The 23,175-nt window shown below is 38.7% G+C and overlaps 1 protein-coding gene across 2 annotated transcripts in view; it reads right to left on the bottom strand.

Moving 5' to 3' along the window:
* The window catches only part of ZDHHC23 (zinc finger DHHC-type palmitoyltransferase 23), a 543,478-nt gene extending 520,628 nt beyond the window's left edge, over positions 1-22,850 (bottom strand). The window contains exon 1 of one of the 2 annotated variants that reach the window (XM_044073154.1): positions 22,520-22,850. The gene's annotated coding sequence lies outside the window, so the exon portion shown is untranslated. The remainder of the gene's footprint in view (positions 1-22,519) is intronic. The other variant, XM_044073152.1, reaches the window with a different exon arrangement.
* Between the last annotated feature and the right edge of the window lie 325 nt (positions 22,851-23,175).

Below are 23,175 nucleotides of genomic sequence, written 5' to 3'. Positions count from 1 at the left end.
TCCCACTTCCCCCCATACCTATCTGTTCCGTGACTCCTCTACCTAGCTTTACTCTCTGTTCCGAGAATTCTCTATCCTACTCTCTGTTCCGAGAATTCTCTATCCTCCTCTACCTATCTCCACTCTCCAGCTTCTCCCCCCCCATCCTGACCCACCCCCCAATCAGATTCTGCCTGCATGTCAACCCCCCTCCCTCGCCGCAGAATCACAGTTCCTCTGGCCTGTACCTGCCAGTTTCTATCCTGGCCCCTCCCTTCTTTCCCACAACATCCCCCCAGAGGTTACAAATTCCTCCCAATTCCTCTGGCGCCATCTTTTAAACTGTTACACTTGCCCGCTCTTGGCTGCTGTGCATCTCTGGCTTCAGCGTCGGAACAGTAAGTTGAATCCTTGACTAATTACTTGTAGTGCGTTTATACAGGGAAAGCACAATATCATACAGACTTTGTACTGAATGCTGGCCGTCACACTAGAAATGTGTCAGCTTCATCTGTCCCTGAAACGCTAACTGAATCTTCACTGCTTTATGCTGGCGAGACTGTTTAAATACAATTGCGAATTACAGGCATGTCTTTCGCTTTTATAAATTGCTAGCGGGACTGTTAAATTCTAGTGCGAAGTACAGGCATGTCCTTCGCTTTTATAAATTAAAACGCTAACTGAATCTTTACTGCTTTATGCTGGCGAGACTGCTTAAATACAATTGCGAATTACAGGCATGTCTTTCGCTTTTATAAATTGCTAGCGGGACTGTTTAAATTCTAGTGCGAAGTACAGGCACGTCCTTCGCTTTTATAAATTGCCAGACTTTAGGTGTGTTATGATATAGCATACTGTTCAAAGCTTAATATTCTCAACTATAATAGTGTATAGCTATCTCATATTGTTTTTAAAAAGCCTAGAATCTAGTGTTTGAGGAGTGTGCTGCATTATATTTTGATAGTGCCGTGGAGAGTGCTGGCTAACTATTGTAACCTAATTACACAAGGGCAAAATCAGAAACGCCTTTCTACTGATGTGCTTTGTTAAGACTCAGGTGTTTTAAGCTAAAATATATGTTGTTCCAAGTCTAGTAACAAGGGATCAAGAGCCTATTGCTTACTACATTGTGTTAACGCTGTACAGTGTACTGGCTAACTGTATTTGAGTAAAAGCTAACCTATACATGTTTTTAAGTAAATCACCTCCCTCTCTCAGTACTTAATTAGATGCCGCTTCAGTCTAATAGAATGGCTACACTACATAGCTTATGTGGTAGTGCATATTTTTAAAGAGTGGAGTGCATATTTTTAAAGGATCGAGTGATTTTAATTATTCACCATTTATTATGTCATAGTCTCTCATTTTGTTATATAGTCCGGAAACGCCGTGGAGTGTTCCGGTTACGTGTTTGCTGTAAACGCCAACTCACACAAGCGTATCACAAAGCAAAGGCACTAAAAGCCCAACTAGTGGCTGTTCCAATCACACTGTCTTTGTAATATTACCTCCCTATGTTGTTTCATGTCACATTGCATTGCAATATTATCAGACTTATATGGTAGTGCCTAATTTAGCCAAGTGTGTGCAATTACCTCCCTTGCCAGTGTATTTTTAGATATATATGCAATTTCATACATTAATACTGTTTCAATCATATTTAGCTGTATTGTTAACTGGGTGCAATTTATCTCTTCCTTGCTCGTGTCTCTTAGATATATGTATAAAAGCTTACAGAAGTATCTGTTCAACCTCTTTTAGTTGCATTTTTACCTAATACAAACTTCTAGTTAAATTGTTACACTTTTTACTCACATGCTGCTCTCAACATCATTGGAATCAAGTTACAGCTGTTGAACTATTGTGTCTCCCTATTACTAAAGTACTATCTCTCTCCTACCTTTCTCCCCTGTCTCCAGCTTTCAGGCCCTGTATTACCCACTGTGGATACGCCCGTGTGGACGCCTAGACCTACACTGTAATTATTCCAAGCTCAACCAATCCTTCAAGCAATATATATATATATAAACTCTGCTGCCTCATCCCTTTTACTGGACTAGAACCAAGCCTCTCCTTGAAGGAACCAAGGAAGTATGTGCATCGGTTGCTAAACCTACACTATTACAGTTATTTAAGCCTTGCTAGGTGTTGAGAACGCTTCCTTGCCAAGAAAGCCAGCAGCCAACCTTTCCTCCAATTTCTGTATAACCATACTTCCTCCTCTCCTAGCTCCCTGTCCTATATCGTCCCCCTTCTCGCCCTATTTAATCTACCCCAGGAATAGCCTTGGTGGAGCCACAGGTGCATCTCACCATCTGTCCACTAGACGGCACCCTCTCCCCACTAATTTAATTTCAATTCAATATTTCTCTTGTATTCAGCCCAATCTCTAACTTTACTTTTTCCCTTTAAAGCACCAAAGTTCTAACTTTACTTTCCTCTCTTAAATCACCATAGCCCTCTCTATCCGACTATACCCCTGTCCCCTGTACTTACCTGTCTGTCTGCATTCCACTGATAGGTTTTTGATCTTCTCTTGCCTTCCTTGGCTCAACCCACTCCATTCGCCCTGCGGGCTCACTCCGCTCCCCTACCCTACCCCCAAATCCCACCCCGGCACCTCTACCTTTATCCTCCATAAACCACACCCACCACTACAATTACCCAATCAATCTCACACACCATCTCCCTTACCCCACCCACTCTAAGCTCTATTCACTCCACTAACACCCACACGCACCACTACATCAAACAATACCCAACATCCCACTACCCTCTCTAATATAAAAACCTTGCCAGCTCCTTTATACATATAATCACTCTTGTAACTACATAACATCTCTTCAACCTCATCCCATTATGCTTAAAAAAGCTTTACACACCTCCTTTCTACTACTGCTACATCTACAGTGTTCCTTTATTCTCTACCTTACCCAGCCCATTAATATCTACCACTCCCAATCCTTCCACATAACAAACCATCTTACCTCACCTCTCCCAACACTCACACACCCCAATTTCTCCACACCTATATCCTATAAATAACAAACTACTTTTTCCATATAAACTGCTTACCTCACAAAGATATTCCACTCCCATAGTAACTAGCAATTCTTCCAGTATCATAATTGAGCCCAATGTACACTCTAAACTTTCAAACCACCTCTCTAACTCCATCCTATACCTAATCACCACCCTATTATCAGGGGATATCCACCCTAACCTAGGTCCCCCCACCTTAGCAACTATTAACAAGTCCATATTACTTACTTTTTAAATTCCCAAAGCATAGTCAACAAAATCCCAAACCTGCATGCCTGGCTTACACACAACAAATCTGACATCCTATCCATCTCTGAAACATGGTTAAAACCCCATATAAAAGACTCTGAAATAATCCCACCAAACTATTCTATCATTAGAAAAGACAGGTCTCAAAAAAAAGGGGGTGGTGTAGCTCTCCTATATTCATCCTCACTATCAGTTACTCCCTATAATAAACCCACTCCCCACTTTAATAATGCAGAATTACTACTAATGTTACTTCAAATCAACAAACACAAGCATATATGTATAGCCTCCCTTTATATTTCCCCAGGTGATAACATTTCTACACTTGAAGACATCCTCTCCTGGCTCTCCAAAAACATCAGCAATGAAACTATAATCCCAGTAGACATGAATATCAATTGGGCCTCCATTCAGTCTCCCTCAAATCCACTTAACATTAACCTCTACAACTTCTCTCAGGTCATCAACTATATAACCCGCCCCTCAAAAAAACCCTCCAGTGGCAGTATCCTAGACTGGATCTTAGTTTCTCACCCCCATTACTTCCCCAACAGTGGTACTCTTCCCGATCCTAGTGACCACTTACCCACATTTACACACCGCCTCCCCTCACCTCTTCATCGTACCCATAATGTTATTACTACTGGTAACCTAAAAAACTTTAACCCTACAGCTTTTTCTAACTCTCTGAAAGCAATAAATTGGAATAGTCTAAAAACACTTCCTCTAGATAATGCAGTCGCCCATTTCAACACTACCTTCTTAAACCTCCTAGACCAACACGCTCCCCTAAGAACAAAAAGAATAAAAACCAAAACTGCCCCCTGGCTTACCAAAAATACACTTACTACAATGCGACACAGAGACAAACTCTGGACACACTACCAGAAAAATAAGACCCCTTTCCTCTACAATGAATACAAAATGCTTCGAAATAAAGTAAAAAAGCTGATCACAACTGATCGACAAAATTACTTCTCCTTACTCCAAAACAACAATAAAACTAACCCTCAGAAATTCTGGAAAGGCATCTCCACTCTCCTAAATCCCAGTAAACCAGTCACCCCCACCCCAAACCCAAATGCTCTTGACATAGACCTGGCTACTTAATTTAACTCTTTCATTGATTCTATTTCCAAATTAACCTCATCCTTCTCTAACATCTCCACTCCCTCCAAAATTACCCCCACCCTCATCCACTCACCTTCCACCACCATCCAAATTACCACCACCTTCATCCACTCACATTCTACCACCATCCACTAGTTCACCCCTCTCCCATCTTCTCATTCTGCACCCTCCACCTCCTATCCCACTCTCCCTCCCTCCCCCCTCATCACTCCCACCTCCAAATACCCCCTCTTCCCACTCCTCACTTTTCTCTTTAAAACCCATACCCACCTCTACCATAAAAAAAAACTTCTTTTAAAACTGAAACCAGGTTCAAATGCTCCTGATAATATTCCTTCACAATTCCTCAGCATAGCTGCCGAAGCAATTGTCTACCCCATTAGTATTTTAATAAACCGTTCTATCCAAGAAGATACAGTCCCCCAAATTTGGAAAAAGGCCTTTATCATACCCTTACATAAAGGAGGCAATAATAACAATGTCACTAATTTTCGTCCCATAGCTATCCTGTCTCCCATCTTTTAACTCCTTGAAAAGTGTATCTAACTACAACTCCTACCATACCTCATTGATAAGGACCTATTAACTCCCACACAACATGGTTTCAGACCAGGCCACAGTACTATGACAGCCCTCCTCTCCTTCCTGGAAACTGTAAACAAAGCCCGAGACTCTGGTCATATTGTTTCTACCCTTCTACTGGATCTCTCTAAGGCCTTTGATACTATCTCCCACAGTCTGCTTATAGCTAAACTCTCTAAGTTTAACCTATCTCTCTCTTCTCTGAACTGGTTCTCCAGCTACTTATCCAACAGATATCAAGCAGTAAAATGGAAAAAGGCCACCTCCTCATTCCTTAATACACCAACTGGTGTTCCACAAGGTTCCATATTAGGTCCCCACCTCTTTAACATATTTATTAATGACATCCGTAACTCTATCCTATTCTCTATCATCATCCAATATGCAGACGACTCAACTATTATTTGCTCTGCCACTTCTGTCCCTTTATTCCTTAATACACCAACTGGTGTTCCACAAGGTTCCATATTAGGTCCCCTCCTCTTTAACATATTTATTAATGACTTCCGTAACTCTATCCCATTCTCTAACATCATCCAATATGCAGACGACTCAAACTATTATTTGCTCTGCCACTTCTGTCCCTTTACTTCTAAAGCTAACTCAAGATGCTTTTTCAACCACTGAACAATGGATGAAAAATAATCACTTAGCACTCAACGCTTCTAAAACCAAATTAATGGTATTTACTCCCTCTAAAAAGTCACCCCTTTCAACAAAAACACATTTTGTATCACTAGTCATAACAACACAACTCTGGAACTGGTATCAGAGACAAAGCTACTTGGCGTACTAATTGACAATCAGCTTAAATTTAATTCCCACATACAACTAAATATCAAAAAAAAACATCAAAAACTAGGTATGCTCTATCGACAAAACCATTATCTTACACCCACCACTAAACTCACCCTCTCTACATCCTTTCTCATACCCTCCCTTCTCTATGGAGCTCCACTCCTTACTAATCTACAATCCTCTCTGAAAACTCAACTCTCATGTTGTTACAACAAAATCACCAAGTTCGCTACTAGCCATAAGTCCTCCACTCACCATTGTTCCTTTCTCTATAAACTAAACTGGCTAGAACTACCTAATCACCTTATCTATACCCAACTCACTTTAGCACACAAGCTCATTCTCAACCCCTCACTCTGTCCCTCCCTCTCCTCTGCCTTTAAAATGTATCTACCTGACAGAGTACTACGGTCCAATAACCAAAATCTTCTAGAAATATACAAACCAGCTCGCCCCCCCAGGCAAACACCTTCTATCCTTCAGTCTAGCACGACTCTGGAACTCCCTACCACCACACATTCGTGCTACCCCTACTTACTCTATCTTCAAAAAAACTCATACCTAGTATCCCAGTGGGAATGCTCCAGCTGCCACCCCACATAACTCGCACTGCAAATTTTCTTCTTCCCCCCTTTTTTTCATAAACATTGCTCCTTCTAACTTCTCCTCAAACTCATAAACTGTTTGTTATTTACTTGCAAACTGGATATTACTCTAGTCTACACCTCTTACTTCAAACTTCCTATATATTAATATTCCTGTATACATCTTGTAATCATTCCTTAAAATTCTGCACTACCTGTTCATTTATTTAAAACCTACACTGTTTGCAATGTTTGTTCTTGTCTAATCCAATTGTATATTTTCAATCTAGGTCATATTGTTATATTAATTGGTCTGCGCTATATTATAACACATGTAAACTTATTATCTACATCATTTTGTAACCTTGATTGTTTATGGAGCTTTTCTCCCCAGGACTCCATTCAAAATGGGTTCACTTTGGCCCAATGGACTATCCTGGTAAACCAACTGCAAATAAATAAATAAATAAATAAATAAATAAATAAATAAATAAAGAGAGATTATGTTCAGCTTTCTAAAGCCACTGCAAAACCTTAGATATACATCAGGCCTGGGGACCAGTACAATAGAACTATTCCACTCAATCTGGGAATTTTCTGTAACCCCATGTTTAAACATCATCTGCACCTCTTTCTTGACAGCCTTGTATTGGGATTCCGGCTTCCAATGTGTACAAAGTATAGTTTTAATTGCTCTGGTGTAAACTGTTTCTATCAGGCAACTCTGTGAATATGTCTATTTCTATGTACAAATTATTTATTTTTCCAATATTGAGATATTGATAATGTCTCCTTGATTTTAACTTCAGGACATGCTGTGGGGGGTCTTAACCTCCCTTGCAAACATACTTAGTAAGGAAATTGCAGTTCCTCTCCAAGATTTCAGAAAATGTATGTATTATCATTGTTCTGGTTTTCTTTTTTCTGGTTTTCTTTGCTTACTTTTTCTACAGTTTCAAAGGGTTCCTTGCACAGTGGCAATGACCTATTTTCAGCAGTAGGTGCTTTGCCTTCTTGTTTAAATGCTCTAAAAACAAGCATTTCTAATATATGCTCTATGCTACGCTTCCTGGGCTCTCTTCCTAAATTATCTTACTACAGGCATTACAGTTTTTAACCTGTCCTACAGATCTGAAAAAAAATTTCATCTGCACTTAAAAATGGTGTTCTCCTTCTCCCATGCTTCTTTGTATACATCTAGAAAGCCCTAGGGATGTCTGCCACAGCAGTTCAAAAAGTGTAAAATCCAACTAGGGCTTGGAGGCACCTTCTCTTACAGTGAAGAAGAGATAAGACATTTAAACTGACTTGAGTTACTTTACTACCTCAATTTCAACCAACTCCTCCTTGCTCATAAAATGGTATACAAATCCTCATCTTGCCCAGCAACCAGAACCATTCTTAAACCATTACCTCCCTAATTTTTGCTCATCTGAGAAACATCTCCTTGAAATCTATAAACTGAAAAAAATCCATCGGTCACTGCCTGAAAAGGACTGGAACAGTATTGCTATAGATAATAGAGCAATGCCAAGTCCAATATTCAAACAATTTCTAAAGAGATTTCTCCTTAACTCCTGGGTATCTACATGTCTTACACCAGGCAGACACTACCTGTTACTCTTCCTTCTCTTCATTTCTCTCCCCTCTCTTCCTTAATTCCTTCTCCCTTCTCTTTCTTCCTTCTCTTCATTTCTCTCCCCTCTCTTCCTTAATTCCTTCTCCCTTCTCTTTCCATTGCTATTCTTTTTCCTCTTGCCTTTTCTTCCTTCTCTTCCTTCTCTTATTAGCCAAAGTACCAATTACTTCTCCATCAGCTTCCTTCTTTAACTCCATTTCCTAATCTCCCCCATCTGCAAAATCTCTTTCGTTTCTTTTAGTCTTTTGCCCACATTTAAAATGCTTAACATCTTTACCATTGGTTATCACTTTTGATTGTATTTTACTAGGTGTTCACTATCCTATGGCTGTTTTAATAATCACTGTATGATTTTCTGATCTGACTTTATTTATCCTGGATATCGATTTTATTTGTTACTGCATTTCATGTGATAATATTATGCACTTTATTAATTGAACTATGTATATTGGAGCTTTTCTACCGGACCTCCGCTGAAAAATGGGATTCATGCCCAGTCAGACTTTCCTGGTAAACAAATGCCAAATAAATAAAATAATAAAGTAGTTGGCCCCAGTTTTCCCATCCACTTCTATACCCGTTACACAGATTTTAAAGCTTAACTGAAATCCTCTATTAGTCCCCCCAACCCCCACTGTGGAACACAGATGTCCTTAACTGTTCCGATTAAAAAAAAAATTGAGAAGAGTTTGTAAATTACTTGGGACAAGAATAGAGTGCGTAAGTCAGTAAGAATTTTGCAGGGAATTTCTGCCTTATTTAACACCATTAACTCCTTATAGGAGCAATGCCTCAAGAAATGTTGTTACATAATCTATAATTACAATATTACTGATGGTCCACATTTGAGCTTACAAATGGACCCACAATGTCTATTGTTATGCATTCAAAAGAGGCATCTAGAATGGGTAAGGGTATGAAAGGACCTTTGACACCGGGCAGTCTGCACAATAGCGGTTTTAAAAAAAAAAATATGTCCTTCATAATACCAAGCCAGTAAAATTCAGCTTGAAACCATAGCCTCATCTATCTCAAAATGACCATCTAGAATGTGGATGTGCACTAACTTCATTACAGATGTTCTAAAAAAGGTCTTGGAACTAATACCTGGCTTAGGTATTCACCTTCTTTCTTTTGTTACCCTATAGGGTAGGTCATTTCTTAGCTCAAACTAGAGGTATACAGCTGGACTGTTCTATTCTTTGCTTCTCGGACTACCCCCTCTAGATTTCCTTTAGTACCAGGAAAAGCCGAAAGGAGGAGAAGACTACTCAGATGTTCTCTTCCTACTGAACCTTAAGTTTACATGGCTTACCTGTAAGCCAGCTCAGAACTACCATTACAATTATTCCGATTTAAAGCAGAGGCCATAGCCATTTTCTCTCCAACTTTAGCTACATGCCTCTCCTTCATATAATTTCATTCCCTGGCAGCTCATGCAGATAGTTTTCTTCCACCAGGGGTGCTGGCAGTATCACACATTCTCTAGTTCCAATACCACCAATTTCACATGAAGACTTCCCAAAGACAGTGTAATTCACAGAAATAACAAATGACTTTTGCATCAAACTTCCAGCAAGCACATACAAGACCACAGTATATCATGTTTTCTCAAATATTTATCTCAAGTTGTTTGGTCTTAGGGCTCTGCTTCTGTTTTTAACTGGAGCTCTACTTTGGTGTAGTAGGGAGAAGCTTAGACCCCTATTCAGATTCCTCTCTCTCTTTTTCTACTGTACATATTTATTTACTTGCATTTGCTTACAGGCAAGTCCAACTGGACTATAAACCATTTTCAGTGGAGGGCCATGGAGAAAAGCTCCACAGCAAAAATTAACAGTGCATAAAATATTAACACTTGTAACTTGTTTTTAATATCAAACAAACATCAAGACATAAGAAATTAATACAATACCCTGCAAAACATCTTTATAGCATTTAAATACTGTGACAAGGTGAATATGTGTTTGAAGTATATGCAAAAGCAGAGCATTTGCATCTATTTCACTCTCAGTTTCTACACCCAATTCTCTTATTGTATTCTTACAGATGCATCCTTCCTTGTCAGTTCCCATTCCCAGAACACATTGCATAGCCGTCACTAACCATGAAGTACTTGGTTATATGCCCCGTTTTATAACTTTTAAAACAAATAATTTCAGATGATGGCAGTTTTTTCTTTGTAGGCAATACAACATACTTAGGTGAAGGCATATTTCTATACCTTGAAGCATGCAAATCTTACTTGGGGTTTGCAAGTTCAGTTAAAAATAAGCATTCCACCAAAACAAAATAGTTGTTGAAAACTAGACGGTATTCTGGTATTCCCACTTCCTTAAATTATTAGGGCGTACACTTTCAGATTTATTTACTGCTAATCTCTCTAAAATTTTACTTACATTTTTCACGAGTTTCTACCACAGTTTTAAAATATGTATCAAGTTAGCTATTTGTGACCTTATTGATCCAGCCACACTAAATATTCTGGTATGATGAGCCCCAGGTGAAGTTCCACCCCTAATCAATATTTCTCACTTTGGTTTAAAGCAGTCCTGAGCATCTGTAATGTCCAAGTTCATGCAGACAGCGAGTCCAGTATCAAATGGGATAACAGGGTCTTGAACATTGGAGTTGGAGTTGCTGTTCCCAAGCTATACATCCTTTGAACACTACTAGGCAGGCTCTTCTGTTATCTTTCTGACTCATTTTTAGGAACTCCTAGAGAAGTGTTCTGCCAGTTTACTACTGCAGCAACCTGTAGCTGCGGGAAACGTAGAGGTTATTTGGTTGCTGCACTCCTCTGCACATGGGCCTCCAGTAGTTTTTCCATATTACACCCAAGTTAGTAATTACAGCTCTCAACAAGAACAGTTGCACTTTTTAGGTAACCCCTAAAAATGCCATAAGGTTCATTTGTTGGAACAAATTCCCATATAGGCACACGGTGCCTACATTTCAGAAAAGCCCTTCCCCGCCACAAGGAGTAAATCCCCATATAGACATACAATTTATCAGGTAGAAAAGTATCCCGGTCAACTTAACACAGTTCCTTCCATTTTAAAAGGCAACAACTTCATCTGGGTGGGGGAGAAACACTTCAGAAAAGGATAATTTTAAACATTTTTTTTCTATCCACTGCAAACCAGCATTTCCTTTTAAGAAAAACTCAGAAAGCAATCACTCTCTGGAACCAACCTGCAGTTCAAAACAGTTTATTTTACAAGAGACAACAAAAATAACAGAATCTTGACAAATGCTGAAAAATGATTTTCAGTTTGGTAACACCTCTTATACAGAATTAACTCCACACATTGCCAGAAAACTTGAAGCTTACTCCAACAGTGCCTACAATTTTACCTGGTTTCCACACACAAAGTAAATTTCCAACTCAAAGAGTCAGCTCCAACTTCAGACTTTTCACTACAGGAGTGGATTTTCAGGCTTATTGCTTCCTTCCAACTCATTTCCCCTGGAGATTCCAAAAATATTTCTGCACTGCTCCAGAATTTACTGAAACTGGAATCTGTCATTTTGATAAATTAGCAGCTCTTAAAACTGTCCCATGTGCAGCTGTTCCCCATTTGTTCTTTTCACTCCTGCCCTACTTGCACTCTGGAGACAACAGTTAGGGAACATGACATCCCAGCAGTGCATTATCCTTTTTCAGACACCATCATGCATCTCTCTCTCTTTCTCTGTATGTATATGTGTATATATATATATATATATATATATATATATATATATATATATATATATATATATATATACACACATACATACATACATACATACACACATATATTTATATTATATATCTATAAATAAAATGATATATGGGTCCCCTTCACACGGTCGACATTTCAGAAAGCCGAAGTCCATATGGCCGAGACCATATGATCGACTTTGAAATGTCTACCATGTGGAACGGGCATCTCCGTATAGTGTGGAATGGAAAGATTTCGATCTTCCGCAATGTAGTGCGATCTTGGAGTTGTATATTTAAGTTTGTTTGGGGGTAGGGGCTTGCCCGCCAACTAATGTTTAGGTTAGTGATTGTTGTGTCTTATTTTTACATGATCGACATTTCAAAAGTCGATCATATGGTCTTTGGCTTTGTGAAATTTATTATACACAAACAGTAGTTACATTTATACATATACAGTCTAAGATTTTACAGAGGTGGAAATTACTAAAGAGAAAGCAGACGTGCAACTTAGTGGATTTTACTGCAGCAGGAGGCAGATTTCTTCCTTTGAGTATTCTTTATGTTTTTTGGATAGGAGTGGTATATAAGAGAGTCAGCAGCAAGATGGTGGTGGCTAGAGTTTGTCTTGGAGTATCAGTAAGGATTCCATTGATCCTATAAAGGGGCCAAATAATACTTCTGACTGACATCAAAGATTAAAGTTCTTGAAAGTAGTATTGTTTCAAATCTGACTTTGACTTAGGAATGGGTTCCATTCCCATCATGGTAGTAGAAACGCAAGACTTAGAAAATTAAAAAAGCAGCCTAGTTTTTGGTGTGTGGATTTAATTGTGTGCAATATATGGTGGCAATTATTTGAGACTCATCTATTACAATGCCTATAAGTTTACTATAAGTTACAGTTTCAATGACAGTATTTGCTGGCTTTATGTTAAAAGTCTGCTTTTGACTGACAACTTTCAGGAGAAAAGAATTAACTTACTTTTCTTGGAGTTGAGTAGGACATTTGATTCTTTGAGCCAGGTTTCTACTGAGGAGAAAAAGTTTTGGGTAATGTCTTGGAGCTTATTTATTGTTGAGGCTGCACATATTAATGTGAGTCCTTTGATCATTAATACATATATTAAATAGGAGAGGAGCCAGGATAGATCCCAGAGGGACACCTGTAGTAACTGGTTGAAAGGATGAGTAGGTTTGTTGCCATTTAACAGCTTGTTGCCGCCCAGACAGGTAACTAAGGAACCACAAACAAGGAGTATTGTGAAAGTCCTAGTGAGGCGAGTCAAACGAGCAATTGCTGATGCAAGACAGTATCAAATGCCTTTGACAAGTCTGAAAACATGGTGGACACAGCAGACAATTGTTTCTATGTTGGTCTATTATATTGGTAAAATGTAGTAGAGCAGTAGTGCTCGGGCCTAAAGCCATGTTGTGTTTCTGAGCGCAGGTTATTTGAGGTTAGGTAGTGCATCAGTTGCATATGAATGCATTTTGCTAATATTTTGAGGAGGAGGTCACTATTGGTCTGTAGTTATTAAAAACTGTGCCTGTGCCGCCTTTGTGCAATGGTATGTTGTAGGATTTTTTCCACAGTGATGGGATGTTCGTTTCTGCTATGGACCAATTAATTAGTATGGACGCAGAGAAGGCTAGGACTTCTACAGTCACTTTTATATAGTCTGATGGTAGCTGGTCTACAGCTACAGCAGTAGATTTCAGTTTAAAGGAACAACTTCCTTACGAGTGATGTAGGTACTGGACTAAAACTGAAGAGCTGTGGGTGGTTTTGATTGGGATAGAGTGAGGGGGGCAGATGTGTTACTGTCTAGGAGAGATAATATTGATTGTATAAAGTTGGAATTAAACTGTGTGGGAATAGTGTGTGTCATATCTGTTTTTTGGAGAGGGACTAGTGGTATTGCCAGGGTGGAGTAGTTTAGTGACCAAAAACGTTTTGGGTTGTTTATAGGTTTGTCTTCTAGGTTGGAATACTATGTTTGCTTATCCAATTTGACATGGAGTTTTGCAAGGTTTCTAAGATGTCTGAATTGGAGGGCATTTTTAGTTCTATTTTTATACCAGTTTTTTCCAGGCTTTATCCCTTTTTATCATTATTTTTTTTTTGTTTCCTTTGTCAGCAATGGTACGGGGTTGGACTTTACTCTTATTATGTACTGGTGCTAGATTATTTAAGGTCTGTAAGAATAAAAAAAGTGTTTTAAAGCAGTATCTACAAGCATTGTTCTAAGTACATTCCAGTTATATTTCTTTAGTGATTCATTCAAAATATCATTGCTGAAATTGGTTGTTTATATTTGATTATAAATAACATGTTCATCTTGGTTAAGGTGAGTTCTAATAGCATATGTTAGTATGTGGCCATTTACGTTATCTGACAGGCAGCCTACTTTTGTCATTTTGTCTAGTTTGTTTGTAAGAATCCAATCTAATGTCAAGTGTCTCCTTGAAATTTTATTGAGTCTAGTACGTCTGGTTATTAAATTGTCTGAAGTTGTGCAACTTTAAAGATTCTGTGGGAGACAGTGGAATTTATGAATTGCCAATCTATATTTAAAGTCTCATGTTTAATTTGTTGGGGTATGCAATACAGGATGCTTTAAGCAGTATCATCGTTATTGCCTGTTAAACATATAGTTTTCCTATTGTTGATTTTTAGGAGTGTTATTAGTAGTTCAGCATTGTTAAATCTGGGTATTTCCTGTGGAAGTAAGGTAATGGTTAAGGAATTTTTATAGAGGACTGCTACACCACCTGCATACTTGTTCTGTCTGTCATGTCAGAACGGGGGGGGGGGGGGGTGATATCATTATTCTTTATTTCTTTTTTTAAACAGGTTTCACTAACTAGGTCTACATCAGGAGCATATGTGGCAAGATAAGCATGTACATCATGGATTTTACTGCACATACTTCTGAGGTTCATATTTAGTAAGGTGAGTTTGTATTCTGTTTTTTGCTGAGATGTACTAAGTGGCGGGTTTATTTTGGGGTTGGAAGTGGTGTTTTTATGAACAGTTGGACAAGAGTTAAGGTGAATATATTGGATAATTTTTTTGAATTGATACTTTACAGAGGATGTGTGTGGTCAGTTATATTTTGGTCTTGGTTTGATACTTGATCATAAATTTGTATGCTTAGTTTTAAGATATTTATAGAAAACTAAATCAGATATGGTTTGTTTGTAGAAATAGGGTGTTATGGAGAAAAAAAAGGCTGGGTAGATATTCTTTGTAAGGATAGGTTGAAGTCCTAAGTATTTGAAAGAGGTGGATTTGATACTTGGTGATAAAGGCTAGTAGAGGGGGGTGAAGTTTGCACTAAACCTGTCTGCGAGAATGTTGGCAATATCAGTTGGTTCAGTGTATTTTGTGCCATTCTGCACTAACTCAGAGCAGATCTGACAGTTTCCACTTAGGTTCTTGACAAAGCTAAAGAACGCTTTGTGGTTATCTTTGGAGTCATTGGCAATTTTTCTTTCGAAACTAGCCTTGGATGATTTAAAGAGGGATCGTAGTTTCTTGCTGATACGGATCAAGGATGTCTTTCCTTCTTGGGATTTTACTCTTTTCTGTACTAGTTTCCTCCTCCTGTTGTATAGCTTGTTTATGGCAGGGGTCCACCAGACTAGAGTGCCTCTGTAAAGGTTTCAGCAGCTTGGACAGCATTGTCCTTTAGCATGGGGGCTGTGAACCTTTTCACCTCTGTCTTAAGTAATATGACGTTTGCTTTTGAAAAGTTTTTCATGGTGGTTTCCTTGATTGGGGGGAGGGGGTGGAATGTGGATATCCAGAGTGATTAGTCTATGGTCTGATCTAACCAGTGAGGGGTTGACCTCCGGTGTGGAACACCGGTCGCCCATGTTGGTGATGACCAGGTCCAATATGTTGTTCCCTCTGGTGGGGATGCTGACCAGTTGATCCAGAGCATTCGAGTTTATAAATTCTAGGAAGCGTTGGACAAGGGAGTTAGTACTTGAGTAGTTCTCCTCCCAGTTTATGTTTGGGTAATTGAAATCACCCAGTATTAGGGTGTTTGGTAGGACCTTCATATTTCCCAGTGTCTCCAGAAATGCGGAATGGGGGTCCTGGGTCATGGTGGGTGATCTGTAGCAAGCTACAATTTGGATTGCAGTTTTGCCGGTTGTTAGTTGCACATGGATGATCTCTGATGCATTGTGCTGCGTCACTAACCTGGAGGTGTGGGTATCTTTGATGAATAAGGATACACCCCCGCCTTTTGTGTTTCGGTCCTGGTTCTGTGTCCGAAAGGTATGGTATGAGTTATAACCTTGTAGTGCTGGGGTGCTCTCAGGAGCCTTAAACCAGGTTTCTGTTACTGCCTCGAGTGCGTGCATTTTGACTTTAGACTTTAGTTTATACTTCTGGAGTTGAGTAGCATTACCCTCAGTTTTTGGTTACTTGTGCTATTTATGGTGGTGAGTTTGTCTTTTGAGCCTTGCCTAAAAAAAGGCACTATGGGGGCGGCAAGAGCCTTGGCCAGTATTCGAAAGCCTAAGGGTGACAGATGCAAGCCATCTCTTGCGAAGCAACATGGCTTGTCGAGCATGTCATACCAGGTGGACAGATACTGGAACCCCTTTGAATGACACCAGAAACTTAGCCAATTGTTGAAATGGATCATTTTTTCTTTATACTGTGGCATCATTCTTGGTGAGGGCAGAATGCTACTCAGGGTCAGGGTCATACCGGCCTGGGCTACATGATCAGACAGCTCTTCCATGCCTCTTTTGTTTTAGTCCAGGGAGGTACATCTGAGGTCATTCACACCAACATGGACAATGACAGAGTCGTATTTGTACTTGTTCTGGAGTGACCTGAGTGCTTGTGTTATGTGGTGGATCCTGGCGCCCGACAGGCAGCAAACTGTAACCTTCTCCTTGTCCAGCCTAGTTAGTGGGACATCAGTGTGCCTGACTATGGAGTCGTCTATTACTAGTGTGTTGGTATGTTATTTTTGCCTTAAGGGCTGTGATTGTGTGGTACACTGATTATGTGAAATATGTGTTTATGCCACATATCTAGAACACACACCTGTCGCACCAGACAAAGTGGTTTTCAGCACAAGTCAAAGGCACATTAGCATTTTTGCTACTCTTTACTGCATATCATATCACTGTGCCTGCCCTTTAGAGGGGATCACTATTTGCCACACACATATCTGTATATCTGTGCATATATATGTGTGTGTGTGTGTGTGTATATATATATATATATATATATGTGTGTGTGTGTGTGTGTATATATGTGTGTATATATATGTGATCTGCTGACCATTTATAGGACTACAATGTATTGAACAACTTGCTTAAAAGTAATCAATGAATTCTAACTACATTAGCATTATTGTAACACTAATATTTACTTAGCACGTGATGAGTATGTCCTTGGGTTCACTGCTTAAAAAAAATAATTTATGGGTCATTATAATGCAATTCCAGTCTAGAAATATAAAAATGCAGCACACAAGTTCACCTATAACTCCATAATTTTCTTTTTAGACTTAAGACACAAGCATATGATGAAACAAGATTAAAAAAAAAAAAAACTTGGTACCAAGCTAACTATATTCCTGCCCCTCAAAAGTGAAAAACAATCATCAGAAATGTACTCAATGTAAACAGTAGCAAAACAAAAGTCTCTACAAAGCTGTCAGACCACAGTGGCATGTCTTACACCCTGTTAACTTGGTTACATAAGCTTTCTATCACCTGCTTCCTCTTTTTGAGTTTCATTTTGCAGAACTGTCAAACATGGCAGAATTATTAAACAGGAAAATGATGTTCTTTAATGGCAAAACTACAAGTGGACACTACTAATAGACAAATACGGGTGACTGCAAATTCATTCACATAACCTTAGTTTCATTTTGAGTACTAATACATATTTCAAATAGCTATTTCAGGTAGGTGTGTGTGTGTTTGTATAAACAAATGGATCTGTCTGCATGTGTGGGGGTTTCTTCTGTTTCCATTTTATGCCAAGATGACTCATCCATCCATCAATCCACAAAACCTTTTCCCCCATTTTTGCACATGGGATCGGGGTGTCACTTCAACAGTGACAATCATCTCCGGCCAAGGATTACACTGCATTATGATATTAAAGGTTTACATTTCAAACATGGCTGAAAACTGCAACATTCTTATTCTGTTTGCTCTGAAATGCACATAATGTATGTACTGATAATATCTTTCCATTCTTCCTATAGGAAAAGCCAGACATTAAGAACATAAAGCAACGCTCCCAAGAGAAAGGAGAGTGTTAGTATTTAGAAATTATCATGCTAATTATTTCAAGTTACAGAAGTACCACCAAACAATCAAAATACTCAATTTACAGTAAAGAGGTATGATCATTATCACAACTATCCCTGGATGGACATATATATGTGCATGCGTGTACTCCATACTATGACCTAGGTAAACTTGTCCATTGTACCTTCACTATGCATACTTTTACAGTATTAAAACAAATAATTCAAGGAAATTATATCACTACCTGCAACCCTAGACAAATGCCTACAATTTATATAAGACAAAATAAATAAAATACATTATTTTTGAATTTGTTAACCAGGGTAAGGTACGATTCCCACTGGACCTATTTGAGTCTCAACTACTATATATAAAATATTTTAATGCAGCACAAAGTTGTAAAAAGAGTTAATCATTTTGAAGACACTGACTGGTATTACAAGTGAATTCATATAAACATAAAAACATATCCACATTAGCAAAATGTATATTCTCCTGTACCCACCAACAAAATTACCTAGCCAAGTACAACCCCAAATCAAACTCACAATGGTACATTCCAAAATACAGTAAATGTTTAAACTTTAATAATCTTCCCCTTAAATGCCCTTTTTCGTTGAATATAACATATACTGTCACACTATATACTAAACTATGAACATCAGGAATACATTCCACTGTCGATTTTGTAGACTAACTGCAATTCTAATAACACTGTACTCCTGTTACAATTAAGTCTGATATTTCAGATCAGACTGTTTTTAATTTACTGCATAACTGTCAACTATAAGTGCAACTTGTTTTATGAACTGTACATCCTTTAACTTATTAACACTTACGCAGTATGGAATGTCACACCTCTAGCAGCCTACATGCATCCTTGCATTACAGAGCATTTTCTGAAAAATTAACTTAAAAAAGCTAGATGCACAAATGGAAATATTTTGTGGACAACAAAAGCTATTAAAACTGTCCAAATAATAACATAATCAGTAAGAAGTATTCTTTCCAACAATACTAGTCAGTACATTCATTTTCATAAATACAGTAATATAATGGACAGAAACCTTGCACTATATTTTTTGCTAAACTTTGACAGACAAACTCTCATACCTTGGAAACTATACAGCCTAGACATATATTGTTAAAGACATTTTTGTTAACCAGATACAAGCTTCCACATGACAGCAAGAATTCCTCTCTGAGTACATCTTTATTGCAATATTTATAGAAGTACGATATGAAACATATGCTTGAATGTACAGTGGATATAAAAAGTGTACACACCCCTGTTAAAATGCCAGGTTTTTGGAACAAAAAAAATGAGACCACAATAAATCATTTCAAAACTTTTCCCACCTTTAATGTGACCTATAACCTGTACAATTCAATTATAAAACAAACCTGTTAGGGGGAAAATATAAAAAATAAAAACCTACAATATGCTGGCTGCATAAGTGTGCACACCCTTAAACTAATACTTTGTTGAAGCACCTTTTGATTTAATTACAGCATTCAGTCTTCTTGGGTACACACCTGCCATCAATTAAAGAAACTCTGATTAACCCCAAATAAAGTTCAGCTGTCCTAGTAGGATTTTCCAGACATTTATTCAGTTGCCTACTACAGCAAAAGCCATAGTTCGCACAGAGCTTACAAAGCATCAAAGGGATCTCATTGTTGAAAGGTATCAGTCAGGAGAAGGGTACAAAAAATTTCCACAGCATTGGATATACCATGGAACACAGTGAAGACAGTCATCAAAAAGTGGAGAAAATATGGGACAACAGTGACATTGCAAAGAACTGGATGTACCTCCAAAATTGATGAAAAGACAAGACGAAAACTGGTCAGGGAGGTTGCCAAGAGTCCTACAGCAACACTGAAGGAACATTCCTGGCGAGTACTGGTTGTGTACTACATGTGACAACAATCTCCCATATTCTCCATATGTGTGGACTGTGGGGTAGGGTTGCAAGATGGAAGCCTTTTCTTATACAGAAAAACATCCAGGCCCGGCTAAAACTTGCAGAACAATACATCAAGTCTCCCAAAAGCATGTGGGAAAATGTGTTACAGTCTGATGAGACCAAGATTAAACTTTTTGGCAAACATTCCAAAAGGTATTTTGGCACAAAAACAACACTTCGCATCACCAAAAGAACACCATCCCCATGGTGAAACATGGTGGTGTTAGTATCATGTTTTGGGGTTGCTTTTCTTCAGCAGGAACTGGGGCTTTAGTCAAGGTGGACGGAATTATGAACAATTCCAAATACCAGTCACTTTTGGCCCAAAATCTTCAAGCATCTGCTAGAAAGCTGAAGATGAAGAGGAATTTCACCTTTCAACACGACAATGACCCCAAGCATACAGCCAAATCAACAAAAGAACGACATCACCAGAAGAAAATTAAAGTTTTGAAATGGCCCAGCCACAGCCCAGACCTAAATCCAATAGAAAATATGTGGGGTGACCTGAAGAGGGCTGTGCACAAGAGATGCCCTTGCAATCTGACAGATATGGAGTGCTTTTGCAAGGGACAGTGGGCAAATATTGCCAAGTCAAGATGTGCCATGCTGATAGACTCCTACCCAAGGAAACTGAATGCTGTAATTAAATCAAAAGGTGCTTCAACAAAGTATAAGTTTGAGGGTGTGCGCACTTATGCAACCAGTTTATTGTACGATTTTTTTATATTTTTCCCAAAACAGATTTATTTTTCAATTGAACTGTACAGGTTATAGACCACATTAAAAGGTGGGAAAAGTTTTGAAATGATTTATTGTTGTCTCATTTTTTTATATCACAAAAACCTGGCATTTTAACAGGGGTGTGTTCACTTTTTATATGCACTGTATAATCAGCGATATAAACACTGAAAATCTCTCAAGATATGCAACTTACAGTGCAAATGACAGTTTTCAACAACAGTATCGAAGTTTTCACTTGATGCCATGTAATAGTCTGTAAGTTACTTGTTTTCTGAAGTACATATAGAAAACAGACCCAAAAAAGGTTTGGATGTCATAAGGAGCAAAGTGTTAACTATAAGCTTAAATGGGTTAATCCTGGTAAAGTGTTCAAAAGCCTCAAAATGGTCCATGCTGACTGGCAAATTTAAATAAACAGGTTTTGGTGTTCACCAATACAGTAGAAGCATAGTTCACACAACCTGTTTCTTACCTAGTGGATTTAAAAAAAAATAAGGTTACTCAAGTATACACTGGTAAAAAGAACGAGCCGTACTGCCTTTTTAAATTAAAATGAAGCTTATAGATATAACGTCTGTGATTTAATTGTTTTTCTTGTTCCGTCACAAAAACGCAACACTTCGAAGGAACAGAACAAAATATTGACGCAAAAATATGGGGTAACTGTAACCTACGCAGCCAACAAACCTGTAAGCCACTACTGGACTGAAATAGCACCAGAAGTACCTCTCAGCCTGTTAATGCAAAATATCTGGACAAAGCTTGACAAAATGGGGGTACAAATAGGGACATTTTAAATATTGCTCTATAAACTTAGAAAGTTGCTAGACAGGATTTGTTTTAATATACATTTTTCTGAAGGATATGAAGTCTGAAACTCAAATGTATGTCATTATTTAGTGACTTCAATCCTGACATCATTCCAGTGATTTGCCAGGAAAAATGGGGGTACAGGCCAAAAAGCTGTACAGTTTAGAGTTAGCCCGAGGCATTCCACCACAAATGCCAAAGCAAAGCAATAATGTAAAAATTACACTATAATGATGCTAATAAGAATTCAAAGCAATGTAATTTAATAACATCCTCTAAATTGCTTGCTTCTTAGCACATAAGGTTCAAAAACAGAAAAAAAGTTTGATTTATGAAGTTAATGTATAATTGTACTTCAATGACTAGTACTAACATTCATGTTTCTCAGAAAAATAGTTTGGGCCATAACTTCATATGGTACCTAGCAACGCACCCCTGGAATGACAGTTCTGGCCCCCGTAATTACCGCACCTTTTGAACTTTTTTAGTAACCACCTACACTATGTTGAGGGAGGAGCGCATGCAGTAGAGATGTGGGAAGCCTGTAACTCCTACTTTTCAAACAGCACAGCTTATCTGTTTCAACAGTAAAAGCGGCAAGCAGAGTACAAAAATATCACAGAGAAAAAGTGCTGATATTCAACCAACGCCTGCGCGCTAGTAAGACATTGAAATAAATTGACAGAGGCCTCCCGATCAGAGGTAAGCTAGCAGCTAAACTATATGCTGTCCATAGAGCTTGACAAGCATGATGCCCTCATATAGCTTTCTCTTGAAAAATCTCGGGGGAAGGACACTCCTCCCTAGTGCTTTCATTAGGAGGGGTGGGAGTACTCTGTAGCAGCTGGAGAAAGCCATGTCTACAGGTGGTACATCCACACCTACTTAGTTCAGACAGGGGCAGAAGAAAAGTCTTGACAGTTTTGACTTCCTTCACAGACATGATATGCCAACCACAAGCCGACACTTTTCCTCGATGTCATTTTACCTGTCTTCTAGTTTTCACTGGAGCACTTGCCGTCGTCACAACCGTTCTCCTTTACCACCGTTGAAAGGACAATATGAGCCAATTAGTAGCGAGCTGCACCAGAGAAAGGGTGCCATCCCCAACTGTTGGTGCCACACCTGCTGCTTCGCTGACTACATTTCACATAACACTGTTGAAGCCTTGGCTGTTTGCCGCTCAAGTTGCTTTCTATGTTTCCGCATCTCATATTCCTTAAAATCACATGACTGTAACCCGTTCTTCGCCGTAGCTTCATGAACTACGTTGTAATGGAAATAATAAAATGATTTCCGTGGGAATGTACACAGTTGGAAGAGTGTTGCGGCAGCTGTACAACTGTGTTTCAGTGCTGCCTGTGGACGCCTGTGTACATGGCCATCGATCTCCGAATTCCTTTGAGTGTTGACTTTTTATTTTTTGTGCTTTCTTGGAGTGTCAACTTTCATTCAGTTCGTATCACTGTTTTTAGGTATTTAGGATGTATCACAGACGCTATTATGTGTTTCAGAATCCATGAAACTGAGGCGTGTCATACATAAAAATACTCGCACAGATTAATTCCTGGGGGGGGGGGGGGGGGAGTTACACTGGACAATGTAACAGATCAGACCAGTTATGCTACTCATAAAGCAGGACTA

The sequence above is a fragment of the Protopterus annectens genome, chromosome 5.part1, assembly GCF_019279795.1.
Source record: "Protopterus annectens isolate FY-2018-M chromosome 5.part1, PAN1.0, whole genome shotgun sequence".
Taxonomy (NCBI): Eukaryota; Metazoa; Chordata; order Ceratodontiformes; family Protopteridae; genus Protopterus; species Protopterus annectens.
This window is presented reverse-complemented; position numbering and strand designations above follow the sequence as displayed.